This window comes from Rhineura floridana, chromosome 7 (genome assembly GCF_030035675.1).
Source record: "Rhineura floridana isolate rRhiFlo1 chromosome 7, rRhiFlo1.hap2, whole genome shotgun sequence".
Classification (NCBI taxonomy): domain Eukaryota; kingdom Metazoa; phylum Chordata; class Lepidosauria; order Squamata; family Rhineuridae; genus Rhineura; species Rhineura floridana.
Window position 1 is genome coordinate 50,043,985 of NC_084486.1, and position 26,393 is coordinate 50,070,377.

The following is a 26,393-nucleotide window of genomic DNA, read 5'->3' on the forward strand; positions in this document are numbered from 1 at the left end:
TTCTTTGCAGTTAGAGAGAAAAGACAGAAATATTAGACTAATTAGCATGGAATGGTGCTTGTTTTATGTGCTATATAGAAATGAATTAGCTAATTCAGAATTTCTTCCCTGAGTTTATTTATATTGTATATGGTGACCAATAAATTTCAGAGAAAACCACAGATTCTACGTTCTGATAATGGAGGGGAGTACATATCTCAGGCTACCCAGCAGTTTCTGCGTGAAAATGGGATTGAGCATCAAACCACTGTACCCCACAACCCAGAACAAAATGGAGTCTTGGAGAGAAAATTCAGAACCCTTATTGAGATGGTGAGATCCATACTAGAAGATGCTAATCTCCCACACAAGCATTGGGGAGAGGCAGTGTATACTGCCACCTATCTACAAAATTGTTTGCCAACAAAGGTGAATGGCAACAAGACTCCATTCGAATTATGGTATGGGTGCATGCCCAGTTTGGCTCATATAAAGGTGTTTGGATCAAAAGTGTATGGTCACATTCCACACCAGAAGCGAACCAAATTGGACAACACTACAAAGGAAGGAATCTTTGTTGGATATTCTTCAAAACAAAAGGGATACAGAATCCTAAATCCCAAAATGGAAAGGATTGAAATCCAAAGAGCTGTCTACTTTGATGAAGGTCAAGGTGCATTCCAACCAGAAGGGGCACCATTCCTACAACAGTGAAGAAGATAAAGTAGAAATACCATACAGTACTACAGATTACAGCGACATGCCAGCACTGGAGGACAGTGAGGAATCAGAGCAAGAAGGGGAACATGCACAGCCAGAAGGGGCAGCAGAGAGTCCTGTACCAAGATGCTCTAACCGCACCAACAGAGATGTACCTCCACTGAGACTGTCCTATCTTGCAAGAGCTGATGAACTTCCAGAGCCACAAACCTGGAAAGATATTGAAACTGTAGTCAAGCATACAACAATCAGGACATTCCTGAGTGTCGCTGCCAACAAGAAGATGCAAGTAGAGCAACTGGAAATAAAAGATGCTAGAGCATGGAATGACAAACTGAACCAAATGCTCTTGAAACAAGGCTATAAAAGAGGCAAAGCAGACCAATGCCTATATAGCAGATTCAAGAACAAGAAATGGACTTATATTTTGATTTATGCAGATGATTTACTACTGGCTTATGAGAATCCACAAGACAAGCAAGAGTTAGTAAATAATCTAAGCAAGGAAGTTGAAGTGAAATGTCTAGGCGACATCACATAATACCTTGGAATACAAATTGAAAGAGAGGATGATGGATCCTTTCTTCTAAATCAAAAACAAAAGATTCAAGACCTACTTGAGAGTCTAGGACTGAAGGATGCACATCCAGGCCTACACCAATGGAAGTAGGATACTTGAAACCAGACCAAAACAATCAACCCTGGGAAGACAACGAAAGGTACAGACAAGCTATAGGGAAACTTCTATACATCAGCACAATAACCAGACCAGACGTGGTGTTAGCAGTGGGATACCTTTGCAGAAAAACCAGCTTGACAAACAAGAAAGACTGGGAAGCAGTCAAGAGAGTGGCAAGATATCTGAAAGGCACTGCAAGCCTAAAACTAAAGCTATCAGCTACTCAAGATCCTAAGCTTCTAAGATATGCTGATGCTGACTGGGCTGGAGACACCAAAAATCGTAAGTCAACCAGTGGAAACTTGTTCTACTATGGGCAGTCACTTATCTGCTGGACAAGTTGAAAGCAAGAGACTGTAGCACACTCATCTACTGAGACTGAGTACGTATCAGCTGATGAGGCATGCAAGGAAATGCTGTGGCTACGCAACCTTCTACGAGACTTGGGCATATCTGAACCAGAGCCTATCAGAATACTTGAGGACAATCAAGCTTGCATAAGACTCACAGAATCAGAAGGGCAAAGTTCTCGCATGAAGCACATTGATGTGAAGTTCCACTACCTACAGGACATAAGGGAGAAAGGACTTCTAGAGATGACCTACTGTCCAACAGAAGAGATGACAGCTGATGCTTTGACCGAACCATTGGGCAAAGTCCGACACCAGAAGCTACGAGGCAAGATGCACCTTGTAGAATGAACCAAGTTCTCGTTGAGAAGGGGTGTTGAAATATATGGGGTTCAACTCCAACTTGTGGGTTGAGGCTGCATGGGGCTAAAGGCGTAGCTAGAGAGGAGACCTCTTGGTTGCTGGCTATACCTGTCCTTTGATCTCCTGCTGTCTCTTCCTTCCTGCTAGACTGATATGCAAAGGATGTTGATCTCAGTTCCTTCCCTCCTTCCAGCCATTTTTTCTTTCCCTTGAGAGGAGAGCAGACATCTTTCCTTTGTCTCTCACTCTCAAACAGCATGAGGGCTAGCACTGGCACCAGTGCCGGCTGCTCCAACATAGCTAGTTAGCTAGATATAGAACTCTTTCCTATCAAGCATGTACTTCCAGAATAAAGTAGTTATTTCTTATTGTAAAGCTTAAAGTCTCTGTCTGACTAATTTGCAGGGAAGGTAGAATCTTAGCAAAGGTTCAAACACACACACATAAGCTCGCTCAAAACTCTCTGTTCCGCTATGCAACTCTGCAGGGTCCTACAGGACGTTGGGCCCAGCCTCCTATAATTTATTTATTTATTTTATTATTTGATTTATATCCTGCCCTTCCTCCCAGCAGGAGTCCAGGGCGGCAAAAAAAGTGCTAAAAACACATCAAATCATAAAAACAGACCTTAAAATGCATTAAAACAAAACAGCTTTAAAAAATGTTCAAAGTTATGTGGTTTAATGTTAAAATGAATGTTATGTATACATGTTTATTAATATGTTTTTAAGTGACATGCATCATACAGTATGAGTATTCTGGGAGGAAGGGTGGGATATAAATTTAATAAATATAAATAATCAAATAAATACTGCATCATACAGTATTATATCACAAAAATTATAATAATCTTTCCAAAAAAATAAGATCCATAGTATTTATAACAAAGAAAAATGCCACATCATACATTATATGTGTTTAGAATCTTGCAACTATTCAAGGCACACAAAAGATCTACTGGTGGATAGCTTCTTCCTGTTTTTAGCCCACATTGTGGCATTCCACTTTAATTTATTTTATTTATTTAATGGAATTTGTATACTGCTTGCTTGTAAAAACCTCTGAGTAGTTTACATAAAATAAAAAATGCATTAAAATTATTGATAACATGATTATCGTTAGCCTAGAAAAATACAAAAATAAAATCAGCAGTTAAAATATAAATTAAAAGAGAATGTTACATATTGCTTTGGGATCCCTCATTTTTGCCTTGTTTATGACTCAAGTTATAATTTCTGGGTAGGCGTGCCTAAACAAAAAGGTTTTCAATGGTATGTCGAAGGCACCTGCCTAATGTCAACGGACAGGAAACTCCAGAGTGTAGGTGTTGCCATGTATAAAGATGGATTCCTCGCAAGCGTGGAACAAACATTACGTGGAGCCTATAAAATTATGTGTGCTGACATTGCAACCACATAGGGAACTAAAGAGGAATGACACAAAAGGTTGGGTGAACTGGGGCATATTTATATGTTTAATTAATTATTAATCTGAAAACTGATTTGCATACAGGGGCAAAGGTGTGGGATCTAACTAATAACCAAACTGTGGGTAAGCCTATGCTGCCAAGGGCCAGGGTAGCCCTTCTTCTACCCCAGGGGTTACCATCCTGTCACCCATGAGTGCCATGGTGCCTGCAAAGGCCTTTAGTGCTGCCCCCAGCATCTGAGCTTTTTTTTTTTTTAAAGTAAGTCTCTAACCCTGCTAGAAAGAAAGTTATGGAGCAACATTTGCAGGTACTCTTCTACACAATTCCTGTGAAATGAGCCAGCCTAGCTACTCCTGCCTGCCAGTGTTATTAGCCAATGAATGAAGTCAGAGCTTGATCGATAAGTGAGTTGTTTGGACACCAGACAATAGGAATATCCGGGGTCCAAAAGAGCTGCTGTTTTCCCATCTCTTTTAGTGCACTTTTCCTGCTTCTGTCTTTTTTTCTAGTCCTTGGAATCCACTGTTGCTAGTTTAGTGATTTTCCTACTAAATCTAGTGTTTTTAGGCACACGTCTGGGGGCAAATTTTCCTGTCTAGTGGGTAGTGGGAAATCTAGTGGATGTCAAACATTCTATGGTCAGGATCTTGTGGTTTTTACAAATACTTCAATATCATTATATTTTTCTCTCTATTATGTATTTCATGAAACTGTCTAGACAAAATCTAGCTTTTCCCATGTTTTTTCTACTTTTGGCCATTTTCTTGTATTTTTCATAGTTTGCATTTCTGTTCCTATGTACAGTCTCTAAAGTGTTACTTGACTATTATTTCATTTCTGCTGTAAGCCATGATTAATTGGCTACCCCTTTTATTGAAAGAATACCATAGTAATGTACCCAACACCACACAATGAGCCAGTGACATAGAGGAGGATTTTTAAATTAAGTCTCCAGATCCTCTGGTATGCTTGTTTTTTAAAGGTATTCGCTAATAGGCAAAAATACCTTGGGGTTTAAGAATGTACCTAGAGCCAACAGATATTTCTAACAAATTTAAAAAGAAGGGAAATTGGGCAGCTATAGTGAATGCACTAGGGGAGCAGGAGAACTGACCTCCTCTTTGAGATACTGTACTGTCATACAAATTTGTAAAAATGCAAACACAATTTGGGTTGGTGTTTCACAGTCCAATCTACTTCCTGTGTAACTTGGAAGAATTTGGTAACATGTGCCTCCGGGCATATGGTGAGTGGTGGCAACACCTGAAATCGGACTACATCTCCAAAAAATGGAGAATTACATTTTTTGTATGATTGTTGGTGTTTTTGATTTGCTTCTTTTCTGTGTTGCTACTGTTTCTAAAGAGAATCTAACCTAGAAAATTATATTTCTCTCATTATTCATCCTGGAAACCTGTGTCAAATTTATTTATTTTTTATTAATTTCAAAGCCTTTTTATTGGTCAGTGTCATATGATAGTGAGAACAGCCTTTTGTGTTTCAAACTGGAGGTTATGCTCTATTTCTATTTTGAGTGCATTAACAGATGAATCTGAAACTGCAGTTTGATGTAAGATCAGACTGAATACAATATGTTGCTATTTAAGCAATGAATGTAGCTTTGCCTGCCCAAAATGCATATGTTCAGCCTACTCCTCCCCCCACTGCTTTATCTTGTGCAAACTGAGACACTCCTAATGTCCACTGGAGACTATTCTGCAGAATAATCAGCACCATTTGTCCACAACTGGTTTTGGAGGTTTTTTTAGTGTAAATTATGCAAAGTGTTACTGTACTTCACATATTCACAGAAATAGAAGCAAAAGAAAATGCTTCACTAAAATTGCAAAGTAAATCAAACATATTTAAGGTGACTATCTGAACTATATCATCTGTCTTAATATTGTTGCTTCATCCCTGCTAAAACAAGATCAGCACAGCACATGTATTGTTTCTGTTATTTGGGTTGATTGCAGGTGTTGCCACCACTCACCATATGCTCAGAGGCACATGTTACCAAATTCTTCCAAGCAACACAGGAAGTGGATTGGACTGTGAAAGACCAACCCAAATTATATATATTGCTTATTAGTGAATTTCTCTGCTTTTTAATGTGGAAGGTAAGAAATGGGATCCCGTGCAAGTTTGCTGAGAATGGATTGATCATTTGCATGCTTATTAAGTTCAATGGGATTTACTCCTCTGCAATCATACTTAGCATAGGTAAAACTGACCATGGGGGAGGAGGAGAAAAGGGATGGAGGGAGGGCTGGAGTGGGCAGGGGAGGAGGAAGAAGGAAGAGGGGAGGAGAGGTAGAAGGGAGAAGGAGGAGAGAGGAGAGGAGAGGAGAAGGGGAGGGGAAGGAGAAGGGAGAGGGGAAGGGGAAAGGCAGGTCTGATCATTTATTTATTTATTTATTTTATGAGTTTATATCCTGCCCTTCCTCCAGCAGGAGCCGGGGGTGGCAAACAAAAGCACTAAAAGTTTAAAACACCATAAAAGCATCATAAAATACATTAAAACAAAACACCTTTAAAAACTTTTTTTTAAAAAAAAAGCTTTCAAGACAACTTTTTTTAAAAAAAGATTAAAATATATTGCTAAAAAAAGGTTTAAAAACATATTAAACAGCAATTCCAACCCAGACACAGTGAGGGATAAGGTCTCAACGTACAAGTCTTGTTGAAAGAGGAAGGATTTGCATGCTTATTGAGTTCAATGGGATTTACTCCCATGCAATTATGTTTACGATAGGTGAGACTGACCATGGGGGGAAGAGAAGAATGGGGAGGGGAGGGGAGAGGGAAGGAGAAAGGGAGGGGAGGGGAGGGGGAGAGGATAGGAGTGAGGAGGAGGGAAGGATAGGTTTGATCATTTGCATGACTACTGAGTTCAATTTACTCCTGTACAATCATGCTTAGGGTAGGTGAAACTGACGGCAGGGAGGGGGGAGGAGGGGGAAAGAAGGTGAGGAAGGGGAGGGGGAGGGGAGGAGATTGGGTGGGTGGGCACTGGGCAAAGGGAAAGCCCTTTCCTTTCTGAAAGGAAAACACTGTGAACAGTATCGTTTTCAGGGTTTTCCCCACCTTTTTATTTTACAGCAGGCACATGTAGTCTCCGACCCAAATTTAAACCAAAGCTGTCCCTGTCCATATCTACACCAAACCTTTATTTCACTTAGACAGTCATGGCTTTCCCCCAGGAATCCTGGGAAGTGTAGTTTGTGATGGGTGCTGAGAGTTGCTAGGAGTGGCCCTATTCCCCTCACAGAGCTACAATCTCCAGAAGAGGGGCTTTTAGAACACTGATGGTTCTTACTGAGCATGCCCGACACTATAATAGACTGCAATGTTAACTTTCTTAAATTAAAAATCAGCCATGCCTTTTTTTAACTTTTAAACTGCAGAAGATGAAGGTCAGAGTATGGGGCAAGGTCAGTAATAGGATTACAGGTACTCAGTGAACATGACTGATTTTAATTAATTTCAACAAATTATGAGGCCACTGACAGGAAAAAGTCCAACAGTGGTCTGGATTTTCTCTCTCTTATTTTACACTTTGAACTCCCTATTCTCTCTGAGTGTTTTGTGTATAATCATGAAAACTTAGAGGGTTGTTAAGCAAGCATTTCTGAGTTTAGGACTATATGTTTTGAAAGGTTTTGTTTTGAAATGAGCTTATGGGAAGCAGTATAATGGCATGGGGTTATTTTCAATTTACCATTGCGGAATGCAAACAATCCATGCTGCCTTTAGTATACAGCCACTCTGGCGGCTGTATAATAAAGACAAGGAAGTTCTTGCCAATTGGCTTACTGAGAAGGAAAATGTGCTGGCAATATTCTACCCAATCAAAGTGTGATGCAGCCGAAGCACCACCAATTCCTCCTCACAAACCACAGCCAGCGCCCAGAGACTTGAGCAGAGACTTGATGATTAAGAACTATATGTCTCAGAAATAAATGGCATGAGCATGCACAGAGTGCACCTGTCTCACCAATGAGGAACCTCTGTTTGTATTAAAAAAGGGGATTCCACAACAGGTATCCTTTGTATAAACAGTATGTCTTATAATCATCTAGCAGGCCAAAGGCCCATCTGTCCAGTTCTCAGAATAGCCAAGCAAACATACACATAGCATTTTCAAACCCCTCAAAAAGCAGGAATGCAAAGCCTTCATACTTCTCTCAGATCTAAAAGACACACACACATCTTTATATCTGCAGTTCCAAATTTAAATACAACACACACACAGAGCATTTTTGAACCTTTAAATTCTATTATTCACCTTCTTAAGCAATTCTTCACAATGTTTCACAATAACACAAAAATGTTATTGAACATGGTGTTCAAGGTCAGATTTTGGTGGATTTGTGGTGTGGGGCTGGTTGGGAAAAAAAACTTGTTGGCAAAACTGTTGGAATCTCCATAGTTTACCCTTTCTTTCCCCCAAGCAACCAGGATGCATATTTCCTGTACTGAGTTCACCTGAGATCAGATAGTGCCCCTAGAAATTATGTTCTGCAAATACTGCTACACAATAATCATGAATATATGTTAAAGGATCCCCGTCCCCCACCCCAAAGGCAAATGTGAAAACTTTGCAAAGAGGCTTAGGCATGTCTCCTGTAATAAAGAATTCACTGTATATATTTCTACTCAGAAATATGTTTAATGGGGCTTACTTCCAGGTAAGTAGGTCCAGGATGGCAGCCTCTGCTTTGGTTTAGGGTTGGCATTGGGGAAAAACAGGGGTCTTGTGCTGTATGGCTTGCAGAAATCCAACAGGTCAAGCATTTTCAAATATGGAAATAGACTTAGGGGAAAGGTTTTACCATGAGTACTCTCTAATTTTGTGTTGTGCCACACCCCATGGTAGCTATTTTGTGTTATGCCACGCCCCCATGGTAGCCATTTTGTGACTACTCCCGGCTGCACACACCCAGAAGAGAATGGGGGGATGCTTCAATGTGCTCCACTCAGCTATTTTCAAAGGAACATTTAATCTAATTCCGCATGCAAATAATGAATATCCATGCGGTGGTGAAGAGTTGGAAACTGTACCACAGAATGTATTATTATAGGGACAAAAGAATCAGATTTATCTGATGTTTGATTTCTCCATTCTCAGGAAGATCTTTAGAGTGGCCTTCCTGATCATGAACACACAATTCTATATAACTGAATATTTTGCAAAGTTTGTATTCCAAGCTGTAAAGATCAGCAAGCAACTTGTACAGAATTGTTAAGGGGTAGTGATTGTTTTAATTTAGTCCTAATCCTGTTTCCATTAAAAAATTTTTTTAAAAAAAACATTTGTAACCCACATTCCATGTGGTGGAGTAAAGTATGTAGGTCTAATTTTCTGTGAGCCACATACTGAGGTTACAAAGTTGGTTTGCACATCTCAACCTGGAAAATCTTGTGGAGGGCCATAGTTCTGAAATATAGTACTGTTGTATGTGGCTAGTGAAAACACTAGAAAAGAAAATATGCACGGATTGAATCAAGGAGATAATCTGGTTTCAAAGCAATTTCAGTAAATTCTGACATCTGGTGGCCTTAATAAAAAGTGCATTTAAAAACTTAAGTCTCAGCAGTTTTATGACAAACAAATTGTAAGCATGAGTTCTGAGATATTTTAAAATAAATGTGAAAAGGTGTGAAGAACAGAAATTGAAAAAGTTATAATCATATAGACTTAAATTCATTTTATTAATGTATTGTGTGCTTTGATGTGCTGTATTTGTGGCCTCTAGAATCCAAGCTGCATGCCTAAGATATGTCAGGAAGATGCTTCTTGTCCACACTAAAGTTGCTTGGTCATTTATCTTAGTGCTTCTGGAAATTAATTTCCTAATGCAATGATGCTGATATATTTTGTCATTTTTCTCTGCCTTTGGGCAGCATTATTTGCTTTTATGTTTTGGTTTTTTAAAAAATAACCTACCATTAGAATGTTTTCAATTTTGTCCTATGAAAAAATCACTCCAATCTTAGTTATTGCAAATTGGGCTAGAGCTACAAAAGGAGAACTCTGAGAAACTTGCAACACTGGGACCCGGTCAGACACAGCAGAACTTTAAGGCTATATTCTGTACAAAGGGAAACCAATGGTGAGAAAAGCTTTAAAACGACACTTCTCATTGTATAGTAAAGTGACCCTGCAGGAGTCTAAGAGATAAAAATTTACATACTAATCTGCATGCTCTTACGGGATTGCAGCTGTTGAAAGTAAGCCTTAAATTAAGCCTTAGATAAGGAATGAGGATGCTACATATTTGTGTCTACGCAAAACAGGGGCATTTGTGATGTTTCAGAAAGGAAATGAGTGAATGGTTACAAGAAAGGCAACCGTGACTGGCAGAATGGCAAAACCAGAAAAATATGTTCATTCATACCCTAGTGTGATAGTTTATTATTTGTAATTTTGTTTTATTTGAAAATAAAAAAATTAAAATTGGGAAACAAATAAAGAGAGAAATCCAAAAGTAAATGTGATGTTCACTTTTACTGTTAACTGTAAAGGTAACTTACTGTTACCTTAACTGCCCTATTACTGTTAATTCTATTCCAATTTTACAAATGTGAGACCAAGGCTTAGTCTGCATGTGATGGCTACAGATTAATCTCTAGAAGAGATTTGTGTGGTGTGCAAGAGAATTGTGCACTCAGGTTCTGGCCTTAAGGTTGGACTACATTATCTTCAGATTCCTAACATCCCTATGGATCATAAAAATAATCCATGAATAAAAGAAATATCCCCCAGTGCTCAGAGCTTTCACACATAGTATCAAAAACTTAATAATTAACACACACAAAATAGAAAAATAGATTCAAACCATCCAAAAAGCTTAAAATAATATGAAATAATGGTTTAAATGTGTAAATAATATTAAAATTCTGAGTACAATCTATCCTTACATGTCAGCATAAGATCCCTAAAAAGGTTTCAACACAATGCAATTTAGCTGCATGTTATATTAGCAACAGCCTGATGATATATTTTATTCTGTTTTCTTATTTTCTGTCTCTTTGTGTCTGTCTTATAAAAATGTATATGTGTGCATACATAAAAACCTGTATGGACAAAATTATTAAAGTTGTTTGTTTTTTTAAATCTATATGGGTCTTGTTTTGGAGGTATTCTATTTTGAAAATGTATGATTGAGTACAATTTTATAATATGTTATATTTATCATTACCAATTGTATTATTTCATTATTCTATTAGCATGCTAATTAAAACTTGGAAAATTTGAAGTATCATAATAAAAGTTTTGTACAGTTTCCACTTCAGTAAATAAGGGCCCAGAATTCACCAAGTTGTGAATTCAAAGACAGCTCTCTCCTGAAATCAGGATGCTCTGCCAAAACTCCCACAAAGATGGAATTGTGATATTGCTGGTATTGCCCTTCTGACAGATTGGAGTTCATTCACTCTAGCAGTTTGCCTCTGATGTCTGGATGCACCAACTGTGGTAACATTTGGAAATGAGCAGTAGGAGATTAGAACTGGGCCACTGCTGGAGGAGGTTCCAGCAGCAGTTTATGGATGTTTCTGCTCTATTGCTTGGAAACCACTGTACGACTCAAACACTGTGTGACTTCTCCAGGCTGGATTACTGTAATGCACTCTATGCGAGGCTGAAATTGAGATTGGTCCAGAAGCTGCAGTTGGTGCAAAATGTGGCAGCGTGACTGCTCACTGGGGCAGGGTATCGCCAACATGTTACCCCGCTGCTAAATGAATTGTACTGGCTGCTCACTGCAGCTTGGGAACAGGATACCTGAAATATTGTCTTACCCCTTATACTCCCAGTCGATCACTGTGCTCTGCAGATACCATCTGCCTCCTGCCTCTTATCAGGAGGTCTGTTCCACACAACATGAGAAGCAGACCTTTAGTGTTGTTGCACCAACACTTTGGAACTCCCACCCCTTAGATTTTAGACAGGCACCATCTCTGTTATATTTTTGGCGCCTACTGAAGACCTTCCTCTTTCAACAAGCCTTTTAAGTAGAGACCTATCCCAGTCTGCATCTGTGTTGGAATTGTTTTTAAGATTTTTTTAAAGCTGTTTTTTAAAAAGATGTTTTGTTTTAATATGTTTTAAAGTCTTTTGTTTTAAGATGTTTTAGAGTGCTGTTAGTGTTTTTGTTTGCTGCCCTGGGCTCCTTCTGGGAGGAAGGGCAAGATATAAAATAAATAAATAAATAAACAGTCTCACATGCAAAATGACTCTTTCAATCTCCTTACAAGTTGTGTGTCCTAGCATCCAACATAAGCTAACCAAAGTTATATCCAACAAAATTATACAGCCACAAGAGTGGCTGTATACTGCAGTCAGCATGGATTTTTTGCATTCCACAATGTTAAATTGAAAATACCCCCATGCCATTCTGATACTTCCCATAAGCTCATTTCAAAACAAAACCTTACAAAACTTATAGTCCTGAACTCAGAATCACTTGCTTAACAACCCTCTAAATTTTCATGGCGATACACAAAACAGTCAGAGAGAATCGAGAGTTCAAAGCGTAAAAAGAGTGAGAAAAAACCAGATCCCTTTTGACTTTTTTCTATAATCTGTTGAACTTAATTAAAAATCAGCCATGTTCATTGAGTACCTGTAATCCTATTACTGACCTTGCCCCATACTCTGACCTTCATCTTCTGCAGTTTAAAAGTTTTTAAAAAATGCATGGCTGATTTTTAATTAATTTAAGAAATTTAGCATTGAATTGAATGATGTTGGACATGCTCAGTAAGAACTGTCAGTGTTCTAAAAGCCAGACTCGTAGCTGCTGGGCTTGCCTAATCAGGGGGCCACACCCACATCAAACCTTTATTTCACTTTAGACAGTCATGGCTTCCTCCAAAGAATCCTGGGAAGTGTAGTTTGTGAAGGGTGCTGAGAGGAGACTCCTATTCCCCTGACAGAGCTCCAGTGGCCAGAGTGGTTTAACAGACAGCCACTCTGATTTAAGCTCTGTGAGTGGAACAGGGGATCTCCTAGCAACTCTCAGCACCCTTCACTAACTACACTTCCCAGGATTATTTGGGAGAAGCCATGACTGTCTAAAGTGGAATAAAGGACTGGTGTGAATGTGGCCAGTTACAGCTTTGATTTAAATTTGGGTGGGAGGCTACATGTGCCTGCTGTAGAATAAAAAGGTGGGGAAAACCCTGAAAAAGAATGATACCGTTCACAATGTTTTGGAAAGGAAAGGGGCTTCCCCTCTGCTTCGTGCCCACCCATCCAATCTCCTCCCCGCCCCCTGCCCTCCCCCTCCCCCAGGTCGGTTTCACCTACCCTAAGCATGATTGCACAGGAGTAAATCCCAGTGAACTAAAAAAGCATGCAAATGATCAAACCTGCCCTCCCCTCCTCCTCCTCCTATCCTCTCCCTCTTGCCCCTTCCTTCCCCCTTTCTTCACCTCTCCCTTCCCCTCCCCATCCCCTTCCAATCCCCTCCTTCCCCCTTCCCTCCTCCCCTCTCCCCTCCTCCCCCTACGTCAGTTTACCTATCCTAGGACTATGACTTGGGAGATCAGGGTTCAAATCACCACACAGCCATGAAGCTCACTGGGTGACCTTGGGCTAGTCACTGCCTCTCAGCCTCAGAGGAAGACAATGGTAAGCCACCTCTGAATACCATTTATCATGAAAACCCTATTCATAGGGTCGCCATAAGTTGGAATTGACTTGAAGGCAGTCCATTTCATTTTCAAGCATGATTGCATGGGAGTAAATCCCATTGAACTCAATAAGAATGCAAATGATTAAACCTGCCCTCCCCTCATTCTCCCTCATCACCTCCCTTTTGCCCCTTCCCTCCCCCTTCCCCCTTCCCCTCCCCTTCCAATCCCCTCCTTCCCCATCCCTTTCCAATCCCCTCTTTTCCCCTCCCCCTCCTTCTGCTCCCTTCTCCCCCCTTCCTCCTTCCCTCTACTCTCCTTTCCCCCTCCTCCTGCCCCATGGTCACTTTTACCTATCCTAGCCATGATTGCATGGGAGTAAATCCCACTGAACTCAATAAGCATGCAAATGATCAGACCTGCCTTTGCCCTCCTTGCCCTCTCCTGTCCCTTCCTCCTCCCTTCTTCTTCTCCTCCCCTCTTTCTTCCTCCTCCTCCCCTGCCCACTCCAGGCCTCCCTCTCCATGGTCAGTTGTACACATCCTAAGCATGATTGCATGGGAATGAATCCCACCAAACTCAATAAACATGCAAATGATCAAACATGCCCTCCCCCTCCCCCTCCTGCCTGTTGTCCCCATCCCCTGCGGTCAGTTTCACCTATCCTAAGCATGATTGAAGGGGAGTAAATCCCACTGAACTCAATAAGCATGCAGTGCCACTGCCAACCTGGAGCTCTCCTGACCTCACTGCCATCCTACCGCATCCTGACAAGCACAATGCTACCACTGCATTCTACCATCCTTATGCACCACTGCTGGATGCAGGTTACTCTGCCAAATATTCATCATAAGGCAGCAATACTAACTATAAATTGGGTGTTTAAGCATTTTGTTGTGGAGGATGGGCCTACCAATAAATAACTCTGGGGCAGATGCTTCAATCTTTGACTCTCGCTTTGCAATAAGCAAAAAAGTTTATATAGGAATCAGGCTCTTCTGGACATGAATGACATCAAGGATAGAGAGAAATCTTATAGTTAAAACTGATTTATAATATCTTTACTGTTACTGCTAATTGCCCAAAGAACTAAGTTATGGGGGGGGGAGTTGAGCAAACATATAAATACATCTTTGCTTCAAACTAGACTCAAAATGGAAATGGACTGCCTTCAAGTCGATTCCGACTTATGGCAACCCTATGAATAGGGTTTTCATGGTAAGCGGTATTCAGAGAGGGTTTACCATTGCCTTCCTCTGAGGCTAGGCCTCCCCAGCTGGCTAGGGCCTACTCAGCTTGCCACAGCTGCACAAGCCAGCCCCTTTCTTGTCTGCAACTGCCAGCTGGGGGGCAATTGGGCTCCTTGGGACTATGCACCTTGCCCACGGCTGCACAGGTGGCAGGGCACATAACCCTTGAGCCACTCACTGTGGGGGTGATCTTTAGGTGGCCCTTTACACCCAGGAGACACGAGCGGGGATTTGAACTCACAGACTCTGGACTCCCAGCTAGGCTCTCCTCCCCACTGTGCTATACTAGACATAATGACTTAAAAATTCAGTCTGAATTTGCTGTGTCAGGAGTGGGAATCTGTGGTCCTCCAGATGCTGTTGTACTCTTCCTCAAACCAGCCTGACCATTGGACACGCTGGCTGGAGTTGATGGGAACTAGAGTTGGACAACATCTGGAGGGCCAGAGATTCCCTGTGCTAACACTCCTATACTCCCTGAATGACCCTGAGCCAGTCACTATCTCTCAACCTAGCTTATCACTTGAGGTTATTATGGGGACAATTTTTTAGGAGGAGGAGGACAATTTATATACCACTTATAAATTGGAAAACAGGTGGAGGAAAACAGTGTATACTGCTTTGAGTTTCTTGGAGAAAGGGTGGGACAAAAACAATGATCATAATATAATATAGTTCAAATGTGGCTTTTTCCAAATGGAGCGGGATAATCCATGTTTTTCATATCCGGTTTGCCATCTGACAGTCCTCACTGTCTTTCCCCCCCGCTTTTTTCCGATTTAAAAAATACGTGTTTTTTGCACCCGCACATGCAGAGGAAAGACCTGTACATTCTTTTCTCTTTTTCCAAGCCCCGCCTGTAAAACCACTCCCATCTGCCAATTGGTTCACAAAAAACATGACATGTGCTCCTCTCCCCCTTTGCAACGCACAATATCACGCATGCGCTTGAATGTTAGAGCGCAAAAGTTTGAATTTCCCTGTGGCTGTAAAGGAGTTCCTTGCCGCTTGCTACTTACAGGTCTCTCTGTGGTGCAATCAGCGTCTTCGGCTGTTAACCGAAAGGTTGGTGGTTCGAGCCCACACAAGGACAATTCATGTTTTCTTCTGTTATTACTCATCACAATTATAACTCATTTTACCTGGGTTAGAACCAATCGGGGAGCAGGAGAGGGGATGTGAAGGGACAAAACTGCTGGCTCCCTTCTTTTGGCTGCCTTCCAAAAGCAGCTCCTCGAGGAGGGGCCCCCAAAGGGCCCTGCTCCCTGCTTTTCTACCTTTATACATATTAAGAGGATCTGCCTCGCATGCAAACGGTCCCAAATTCAGTCTCCGGCATCTCCAGGATGGGCTGTGAAAGACTCCCGTCCGAAATCTTGGGGCTTATAAGCCACTGCTAGACAGGGTAGCCTGTACTGAGCTCGATAGACCGATAGTCTGACTCGGTGTCAGGCAGTTTCCCGCAGGGGGAAGAAGATGTGGGTAAGCAAGCTCCACAAGTCAGTGGGATGGATATCCCACAACAGATTGGTTGCGGGATGCGTTTTTGTCCGTAGAACTAGAGCCCATCAAACTTCATGGGGCAACGAGGCTGCAACCCCCTGCAAAATGTCTGGAGAGTAATAGAGTGGAAATTTGCTTCTGAGCTTGAACATTAGAGCGCAAAAGTTTGAATTTTCCTGTGGCTGTAAAGGAGTTCCTTGCCACTTGCAGGTCTCTCTGTGGCGCAATCGGTTAGCGTCTTCAGCTGTTAACTGAAAGGTTGGTGGTTCGAGCCCACCCAGGGACAATTCATGTTTTCTTCTGTTATTACCCATCACAATTATAATTCATTTTATCTGGATTAGAACCAATCGGGGAGCAGGAGAGGGGACGTGAAGGGACAAAACTGCTGGTTCCCTTCTTTTTGCGCTGGAAAGCTGGGACTCGGCTGCCTTCCAAAAGCAGCTCCTCGAGGAGGGGCCCCCCAAGGGAGGTTCCTGCTCCCTGCCCTTCCATTTTTGAGAATGCCTTGTCACAACCACTACCACCCCTCCCATTTACCTGCGTTTCTGGAGAAATAAGTGGAATTGTCAGCCCTGCGTATCTCCAGAAATGTTAATATGTAAAAAGGTAGAAAAGCATACAGCCGCTTTTGCGCTATACCGCAAATGCAAGCTAACAAAAATATAGGAAGGGACTACACTGCTTGAGGAGGGCCCCCCAAAGGGGGGTTCCTGCTCCCTGCCCTTCCATTTTCGTTCCTTTTATTAGACGGAACACCAGAAAGCCTGGCTGCCTTCCAAAAGCAGCTCCTTGAGGAGGGGCCCCCAAAGGGCCCTGCTCCCTGCTTTTCTACCTTTATACATATTAAGAGCATCTGCCTCGCATGCAAACGGTCCCAAATTCAGTCTACGACATCTCCAGGATGGGCTTCAGTGCAGCGGGGCTGTCTGCCCGCATTCCCTGCCCGATCCAAGAGCGGCTGCCTGCACCAACCAGCCACACTTCAGTGAGACCAGCCAGGAAAAGGGGGGCTTTACACACAACCACAATTGTAGATCTCACCCAGAGCGGCTGCCCAGTTCGCAGGCTGGCTAAAAATAAACTTGGAATTTTGCATCTGCACAGTAGTTGCAGAGCCCCCCCCAACACCCCACCATTGCGATGATTGGTTCAATTTTTCCGGGCTTCCCCCCCAATATTCACTCACATGCGCAAAAGTGCAGATACGTGATTAGCTGGAATGAGGAGAAGGGGCATGGGGAAACGCCCAAGAACCGCCCATCAGCTGTAAAGTCCGCCGTATTGCTTCCTAACTCCTGAAGGCACAGCAGATGATTCCTGATTTTAAAAGGCAAATCGCATTTTTTGTGGTATTGCCAGGAGTGGATTCAACCCGTGAAAAAGCACAACAGCGTGCGAGGTCATATGGACGACTGAAAAATAATGAAAACACAAAGCTATCATGTATCACATTTTGCAGTCGTGCGGATGAGCCCAGGGAGCATACAGGACTTTGGGCAGCTAAATCATCTAGATGAGATGATGACTCTGCAGGGACCTATGGCTGACTGAAGACTTACGAAGGCTGGTCAAGCCTGGAATGTGATGGGCTGTACCATCCTGGAGGAGTTGACTGGCTGGTTAAATGTCCCTCACCCTTATTTTGTAGTCTTTAGCCTCTGCAAGGCTGACAGAAGTGCTGCAGGCTACTTATCCTCAGATGATGGTACCAGGCCTGTGTTCTCCAGCTGGGGGAGCTCTGAATAAAGTACTGTCCTCAACCTTGTCCTCATCTGAGTTGCCTGCTGTGCATAGCAAGTTCCCTGGGTCATGAGATGGTCCTGCTCTAAGGGCCTGCATTTGCTGAACTGAGCTCTAATGTTCTGCATGCACTGAGTAGAGGCAGTATAGGATTTGCCTTTATATACTGATAATTTGCATTGCTACTTACATCAGAAGGCAAAGTAAAATCTACTGACTCTGCTTTTGTCAGACAAGATGTTTTTCATGGAGATTCAAAAATGCAATATTTTATTAAATGGAAAGGACCAAAAAGTTCTTAACCAGGAAGCATTGTTTGCATTAGCTATGCCTAGAACCTGAGCACTGTTTATGCAGAATGATAATCTGTAGCTATATTTTATAGATTATTTTTGTTTTTACGTTAGCTCTTTAGCCAAGGAAAACAATGGAAGTCAGTTGGCGTCAATGGAAGTTCCCCTCCAGGGATGATAGCAGATCCTGTGGCAGGTTTTGTCCCGTTAAACCCCTTGCCATGGTTGCAGTCCTGCTTTCCTCTTCTGGTTGCTATTTAATGATTTAAAAACATGACTGTTAAATGCTTATATACATTTAACATTATGTGTCATTTGGCTCTTATACAGGTGTCTTGCTGCTAAATAACAGCCAGGCATGTTGGTTTGATTTGCGTTGACTTTGCTTTTATTATGTAATTTGGGGGGAGCTAATGTTACTTTTTGCAATAGCCTAATGACTCATTGAAATAAACCTGAATTGAGCTGGGTGCTGACATGAGAACACAGTCTAATGTTCAACTCCAGCAATAGCTTCCTTATTTACATCCTTAAGTGGCATCATCTTGTGTTGATCCTTCGTCAGACACTATGAGCAAGGCAAACATTTGGACACAGAGAGTTTATAAGCATTCATGGAAAGAAGAGCTAGCAAATGAAGACTATGATCAGGCACCTCTGTGTTCTAATGAGTCCCTACTGGCTAAGGGCCTGGGAACTGTACAAAGCCCCTCCCTCCTGACACTGACTGCCAAAGTAGTTGCTTCTTTCTTTTTCTTTTTTTACTGTTCTGCATCTGGATAAGAAAAATAAGAAAGTTAGTGTGGGAAATAGCTAAATAGAGGGACAAAAAAAGACAAGGCAGCGTAAACAGCAGCAGCCTAAGAATTTTTGTTGCTTGAGGCAAAATTCAAGGTCTGTGCCCTCACTATTCCACACACAGAGGACAACCAAACTAGCAACTGAAGTTACACCCATACCAAACATGTGGCTTCCCCCAAAGAATCCTGGGATCTGTAGTTTGTTAAGGCTTATGGGAATTATAGTTCTGTGAGGGGCAAACTACAGTTCCCAGGATCCTTTGGAGGAAGCCATGTGTTTTAAATGTGCTTTAAATGTATCATGTGGATGTACTCTGAATCTAACTTCAACACTGGTGATGGGATACCATTCTTCACTGCCTCTGAGGACAGCAGCATAGTGTAGGGGGTGCAGGAAGGCTGCATGATGTACACAGCTCTGGCCTCCAACACTTTGCTGCTGCTTTTTACCCTCAGCATCTGCTGTCTGGGGTAGCAGAATAGTAGGGCTGGCCCTGTGTGTAAATGAGGGTGGGAACTGCTTCCTCTACTATATTTAGTATCTGACTATTGTGGGGTGGGGAAATGTGGGAACTTGACCTGTCCTTTTCCTCTGGATGGCACAAGAAGAGCAAGCAGAGAGAGAGGGCATCTTCTCCACGGAGTCCCAAAACTGAGTGCTGGCACTGAATTTCAGTCAGGCTGCAGCTTTGGCTGGAATTGGTACTTGTTGTCCAATTCAACATTCAAGGGTCCAGATGCATTTGCAAGAGAGCTGCTACTGTTGCTCCTCAGTGGTGTAGTCAGGAAATTTCGGAGTCTGTACTTAATGGTCTTACATCCTCACCATCACTACCACCACCCTTTTTAGATGGTAACTCTTTACAACCAAAATCTGCTTGGTGGACTATTGTAGTTGGAATTCTACAAAGAGCTTAAAGCAGACATTCATCTTTCAATCTGATGTATCTGCAAGAAAACGCTGTAATGAATGAGATTGTTGTTTATATTCTATATTTACCAGTTTCTATAAAGCCCTGGGCTCCCACTGGGAGGAAGGGCGAGATATAAATCAAATAAACAAATATAAAGTAATCCTTTTCCTCAGGGCTGCCTGGGTGTACTTGCTCTCATGTTAAGAAGATGTAATTATCCATTCTAGAGAAGGCCCCTTTCTGGCAATGCTTTCTTTGGTGAGGTAAACACTGGTTGTTCTCCCATAATGTTTTCAAAGAGTCTTGTAGCACCTAGGTGACTCACAAGAGGACAGTAAAATCACTTAGAAGCTATTTTGGCATGTAAGTACATATAAGATAATGATGATGATGATTATAATGGATGTGTATGTCTGAAAAACAATTAAGCAGTGTTGAACTCATGATTCAAGTAGGCTTTGGATCTTTGCAGGTATGCACTCAATCATACAAATGTATATGTAGATATATGGGCGTGCGAGAGAGAGAAAGGATGAACATGATTTGCAGGGTAATCTGAAGCATGCTGATTCAGAAATAACTCCCACTGAGTTCACTAGGACTCATTTAGTAGTAAGTATTCTTAAAATTGTAACCTTACTCAAACAATTGAGTTTCCTCCACTTTTGTCAGTTGCATAGCTGAATTTCATACAGTTGAAATTGACAAAGGTAGAACTGCAGTGTTTTAAGGAAATATTTCCTGTGTTATCAGCTACAGTAGGGCCCCACTCATAGGGGGGTTACATTCCAGACTCCCGCTGAAAAGTGAAACCCACCGAAAAGCAGAACTCCTTCAGTAAAATGGCACCTGACGCCTGAAAAATGCCGTAAAAGCGGAACAAGCGCCATATGAGTGGGGCCTTACTCTAATTTTAGCCGCTGTATTAGCAAATGCCAAAAAGCGGGCCGCTGAAATGTGGGGCCCTACTTGTACTTATTAGATAGCTTTGGAAAAGTTTATGTTGTTAAGGAAAGTGGGTGTTCAATATTCTATCATGATTATATTATGTGTTATTAAAGATATTGAAACACTTTGTATCTGTTACTGATAGGGAAAAAATCTTACCATTATAAAGCTTGAAAATTCTACATAAAAGGTAGAATTGTGGGTGCTTCCAGATTTTTTGGGGGGGTTAGTTTGCAAATGGGTTGTTGAGATATGAGTTGCCCCCCTCTTATGATAAACACCCATCCAGAAACACCTTCTATTCTATCAGCAGCAACTTTGGCATAGACTTGTGAGGGATAGAATATGACCAAATTTCAGGAAATTCTTGTATAGAACAGTTGAATTATACCAGTTTAAACAGTTTGCACTGAATGACCAGGACTCCACGTTTGTTACCATTTTGTGCCCACCCAACACACGTTAAGGTTTCCTTTTAGAAGCTTACCATATATCAAATATTCAAGTATATTGCAAGGCTTTGCCTTTAGCTGGTTTAATAAAAATCTACTATGTAGTGTATTCAAAAAATTAGAAAACTTCTAAGTTCATGTTTTAACTGATTAGCAAGCCAGTCCATATGGCAGATTGAAGCTTCTGTGGTGGAACCTGGTTTTCAAAAGAAAAATGGTTCAGTGGAGTGAGCTGAGTGCAGCAGTGTCTATTTTTAGATGGGGGAAGTACTGTTGCTGAATTTGTATGTGTAGGTGTGAGGACTGATGTTGCATGTATTTGCATGTGATGTGCTGCTGTGTGCTAATGCATGTGTTTGCATGTGGCATGTTGCTATGTATGTTTGTGTGTGGTGTGTTACTGCACATTGTATGTTGCTGAATATATTTGTTTATTTATATATTTAGATGAGGTATTTACAGTCTGCCTTTCATTTAAAGGTCCCAGGGTGGCATATATGTGTCTGCATGTGGCATGTTGCTGCATGTGTTTGTGTGTGCTATATTGTTGCATGTTCCTATGTCCTTGCACGTGGCATGCTTCTGCATTTTCTTGTATACTTTTGTTGGCGTGGAAAATATGAGTGCCTCAAGTGCCTCTCACCCAACACTTTCATGTGATGTGTTGCTATGTGTTTGCATGCAGCTGCTGTAGATTTTTGTGGGTTGCTGCATATGTTTGCACATAACATGTTGCTGTGGACTACAATTACTATTTATGATTATTTGTTAACAGAGCTTGGAAGTAACTCGTTAGAAATAACGAGTTACTTGTAATTTGTTACTATTTTGCATAATGAGTGGGTAACTTCGTTACATTTTGTATGTAACAGAACGAGTGTCTGCGCTGTTTAGCTCTTCCCTCGTGCTCTATGGAGGCACGAGGGAGGAAGTGGAGAGTCAGACAGCGCTGGAGGGCAAGGAGGAGTAGAAGGCAGAAGCAGCAGAATGGAAGTGAAGAGCTGTGGAGGTGAGTGTATGTGTTACCCTTTCCAGCCTACTCTCCCTGCCCCCCCCGCTCGTCCTGCCTCCCTCAGCCTGCTCGCCCACCCCCTCTGCTCTTCCTGGCACCCCCTGCTTGTCCTTGCATCTCCTTTGCATGTCCTTGCACCCCCTCCGCTTGTCCTTGCACCCTCTTTGCACCCCTTCCACTTGTCCTTGCACCCTCTTTGCATCCCCTCTGCTTGTCCTTGCACCCTCTTTGCATCCCCTCTGCTTGTCCTTGCACCCTCTTTGCATCTCCTCCGCTTGTCCTTGCACCCTCTCTGCATTCCCTCCGCTTGTCCTTGCACCCTCTCTGCATTCCCTCCGCTTGTCCTTGCACCCTCTTTGCATCCCCTCTGCTTGTCCTTGCACCCTCTTTGCATCCCCTCCGCTTGTCCTTGCACCCTCTTTGCATCCCCTCCGCTTGTCCTTGCACCCTCTTTGCGTCCCCTCCACCCTCTTTGCGTCCCCTCCACTTGTCCTTGCACCCCTCCAGAGAGGGTAAAAATTGGGAACTGGCAAGAGACTAGGAGGTAGGTGCAGTCTCATACTTCTGTTTGTGTGTTTTGCTTCAGTTATGTGCCTCTCATAGAGCGACTCTCACTAGGCAGCAAGAGATGACTACCCCAAGCAACTAATTTGGGGCACCATGCAACAAATTATTAGCTATTTTAATTTTTGGTTGTTGTATATTTACTGTCAGGAAGAGGTACTTGTGAGATTTTCTGCCTCAGATGCCAACATAACTTTTCAAGCTATGGTACTATGACCTTGACTTGGGGTCAGGGCACCATTTGCTCTTCTGCTTCAAGTAGCAAAATGTCTTGGGCTGCACCTGCTTGCAGTCATTTCACATACTGGACAACTAACATGGCTTTTTGGTGAAGGGCAAGAGAGAATAAGACTGTTATCTCAAAAACAGTTGTGCTTGAGGAAAAGATGGCAAACATATGTAGAACTGAACTTTTCTGCAATAATATAGACATTTGCATAGGGTATTTTTTCTACTCATGGAATATTAAATCTTTAAGTCCTAAATCCTTTGTCATCCCCTCCCCCTTGTGCACACCCTTTACACCGTCTTTCTCCCTATGCATGTAGGTCAAAATGACAACTGGTGTAGTTTGGGAATTAACAGAATGAGAGCTGAATTACAACTCAAAAAAGAACTTCCCTGCTGGTGTCTGCTACTGATGTGGGGGGCATTTTGTTAGGGAGAAGTGATGAGAGGGGGTAATTTGCTGCTGAAACTTTTTATCTGCAACCCCTTCCCTGGCCACTTTCCCCTAGCTGATGGAGGTCAATAAGGAAAAATATGGGGCATTGCACTGGTAAAGTGGCAGGCATGGAAAACAGCCCCTTCCATCTATCTCCTGCTTCACCTACCCAATGCAGCCCAGCAAATGCTTTGCACATTGACAGCACACATTTAGTTGGTTTTCTGGTATTTGCTGCTGAAAGTGTAGTTCCATGTTGGGTGCAGCTGGGACGTTCTGAGTTCATATCTTACCACAGCCATGAACTCGCTGGATGACCTTCTGGCCACACCCACGCCAGACATTTATGCCACTTTAAACAGTCATGACTTCCCTCAAAGAATCCTGGCAAGTGTAGTTTGTGATGGGTGCTGAGTGTTATTAGGAGACTCCTATTCTCCCGACAGAGCTCCAATGTCCAGAGTGGTTTAACAGTCAGCCCCTCTTCTCAGACAATTCTGTGACTGGAGTTCTGTGGGGGGAATTGGGGTCTCCTAACAACTCTCAGGACCCTTCACAAATTACACTTCCCAGGATTCTGAGATCATGACTGTTTAAAGTGGAATAAATGTCTGGTGTCGATGTAGCCTTAGTGAGTCATTTTTCTTTCCAGCCTGCCCATCAATCATATGGACATTAAAAAAATCTGGACTATTATAAAAGTTAGAATTTTATTTGAAACACCTTTCAACACTCAAAAAAGGACTGTCAGTCACTAGAGCAGTATGACAATGGAACCAATTACCTAGGGAAGTGGTGGGCTCTCCAACATTGGAAGCATTCAAGAGGCAGCTGGACAGCCACCTGTCAGATGTGCTTTAACTTGGATTCCTGCATTGAGCAGGGGTGTGGACTCGATGACCTTAAAGGTTCTTTCCAACTCTACTGTTCTATAATTTTCTGTTAGCTGAGACATCTCTCTCTCTCTCTCTCTCTCTCTCTCTCACTCACTCACTCACTCACTCACTCACTCACTCACACAGTCACTGAGCATTCCATAACAGAGCATGCTCAGTACTCATTTGGGTTGTTTTGGGAGTCATCCCCTTTCTGTTTTCTCTCTCACTTTTTTGTATTCTGCAACATTTGGGGTTCCCTCTTGTCCACTAATACTCCTTATTATGTGTGGTATGGATGGTGATACCATGGCTACATAAGCAACAACACTTCCAGCCTGAGCTTCAGAAATACAGGGAATGACACTCTGACCAGTTTAAGTGGTTAGTATTTAAATCTGATTGGAAACTGTTCAATTTGATACAAGGTGGCTATTAAGCATGACCTAAAAGCTGCAATTCCAAGCATACTTACTTGGAAGTAATTCCCATAGCAGTAAATAGGATTTACTTCTGGGAGTATAGAATCAATCCGTAAGAGTCTCCCAGTAGACACCATACATGTAAGCACATGGCTTTTCCCCAAGAATCTTGGGGACTGTAGTTTACTCCTCACAGAGCTACAATTCCCAGCACCCGTAACAAACTACAGTTCCCAGGATTCTTTTTTGGGGTGGTGGTGGAAATGTGCTTTAAATTTGTCATGTGTATGCAACTTTGGTGAGATAATAGCTGAAGGTAATCAGCCCAAAATGATAAGAAATAATCAGTAGGCATTCCCAAAAGACATTCAAACAGTGGGTAAAAAAAGTGAGAATTACAGAGGCAAGCACAGAATGCAGTTAAGCAATAAAGTAATCCAAGAGAGAGGAGACACCTTTGTCTCTGCTCTCTCCCTGCTGAGCCATGAGGGCAACTCCCAAACCTGAGTGTTGCGGCTCCAAGTTAGTTAGAACTAGGTATGCCTTTCCTATCTACTATGTATTTCTATAAATAAAATAGCTTTTCTTATTTTACTAAGTCTTAAGTCTCAGTGATCTCAGTGCAGGGTAAAAGTCTGCCACTTAGGTAAACGCACACATTGGCACACACACATCTCAGACTGTTGACAATCTCTGCTAATATCTATACAAATTTACATAACATGCATCACCTGAACTCACATGATCTAGAGTTACCTTAGATCTTGCAACATTTGCAAATGAGAAGCAATAGGGTTTTATATTAGTTCTGATTGTCTATTGGGCTATCATAGGGTATGTATTTTTTGCCTTTTCTATGGAAAAACTCCAACTTCAGTGGAATTTATGTGATGTGTTCTAATCATTTGAATTTGGCTAATGAATGCTTTATTCTTTCATCAGAACTTTAGCAGTAGTACTAAAATACTAATAAAAAAGGGAAAGAGAAAAAATACTTTACATACATCATTCAGCTGTATTGTTAATTATAGATAAAGATATAAAGGATAAATGGCATTTTAAAAGTATTTTTGTCTACATTTTATACCTCCTCCTTGGTTTTCCAAGCTTGGCATGGAATGCTTGTCATACAGAATTAATTTGAAATGCTGCATTATCATAATCATCATCTTCAAAATAAAAAATAAATGTACTGCCTTCAAGTTGATTCCGACTTATGGTGACCCTATGAATAGGGTTTTCATGAGAGGCAGTGACTGGCCCAAGGTCACCCAGTGAGCTTCATGGCTATGTGGGGATTCGAACCCTTCAACTACCCCCTGTGTGTGTGTGTTTAGTTTGAATATTGTTTTAGGCTACTTAGATGTGAAGCAGCCAAGGCCAGCACCTTGTAGGCATTTTTTTAAAAAAGAAACTGAAATGTAATTGTAGTGATTACTTTTGAGAAAAAGTAAAGTAATCAGTTACTTTCAGAGCAATTGTAAGTGTAACTGTAATTACTATTTTTTTTGGCCAAGTAATTGTAACGGTAATTTATTACTTTTTAAAAGTAATCTTCCAAGCTCTGTTTGTTAAATGTATTTATAAGCTTTCTTTAAGGACAAAGTCCTCACAGACATGCTGTGAGTCTTGGAAAACATAAAAATTAGGTGACACTTATTGATTGTAAAATAACATGTAAAACATACGCAAGAGTTGGGCTGTTTTACAAAGTGAAGTTAAAAAAGGAAGGAAGGAAGGAAGGCCGTACATAAATCAATCCACTGAAGTAAAGAAATTCAGTCACAAAAG

The 26,393-nt window shown here is 41.8% G+C and overlaps 1 protein-coding gene and 1 non-coding gene across 8 annotated transcripts in view; one reads left to right on the forward strand and one right to left on the reverse strand.

Annotated features, from left to right (window-relative positions):
• Nucleotides 1-26,393, reverse strand: part of BLNK (B cell linker) — a 164,556-nt gene that overhangs the window by 109,515 nt on the left and 28,648 nt on the right. The window lies entirely within an intron of this gene.
• On the forward strand, nucleotides 16,126-16,201 carry TRNAN-GUU (transfer RNA asparagine (anticodon GUU)). The gene has a single exon. It is a non-coding gene; the product is annotated as a tRNA-Asn (tRNA).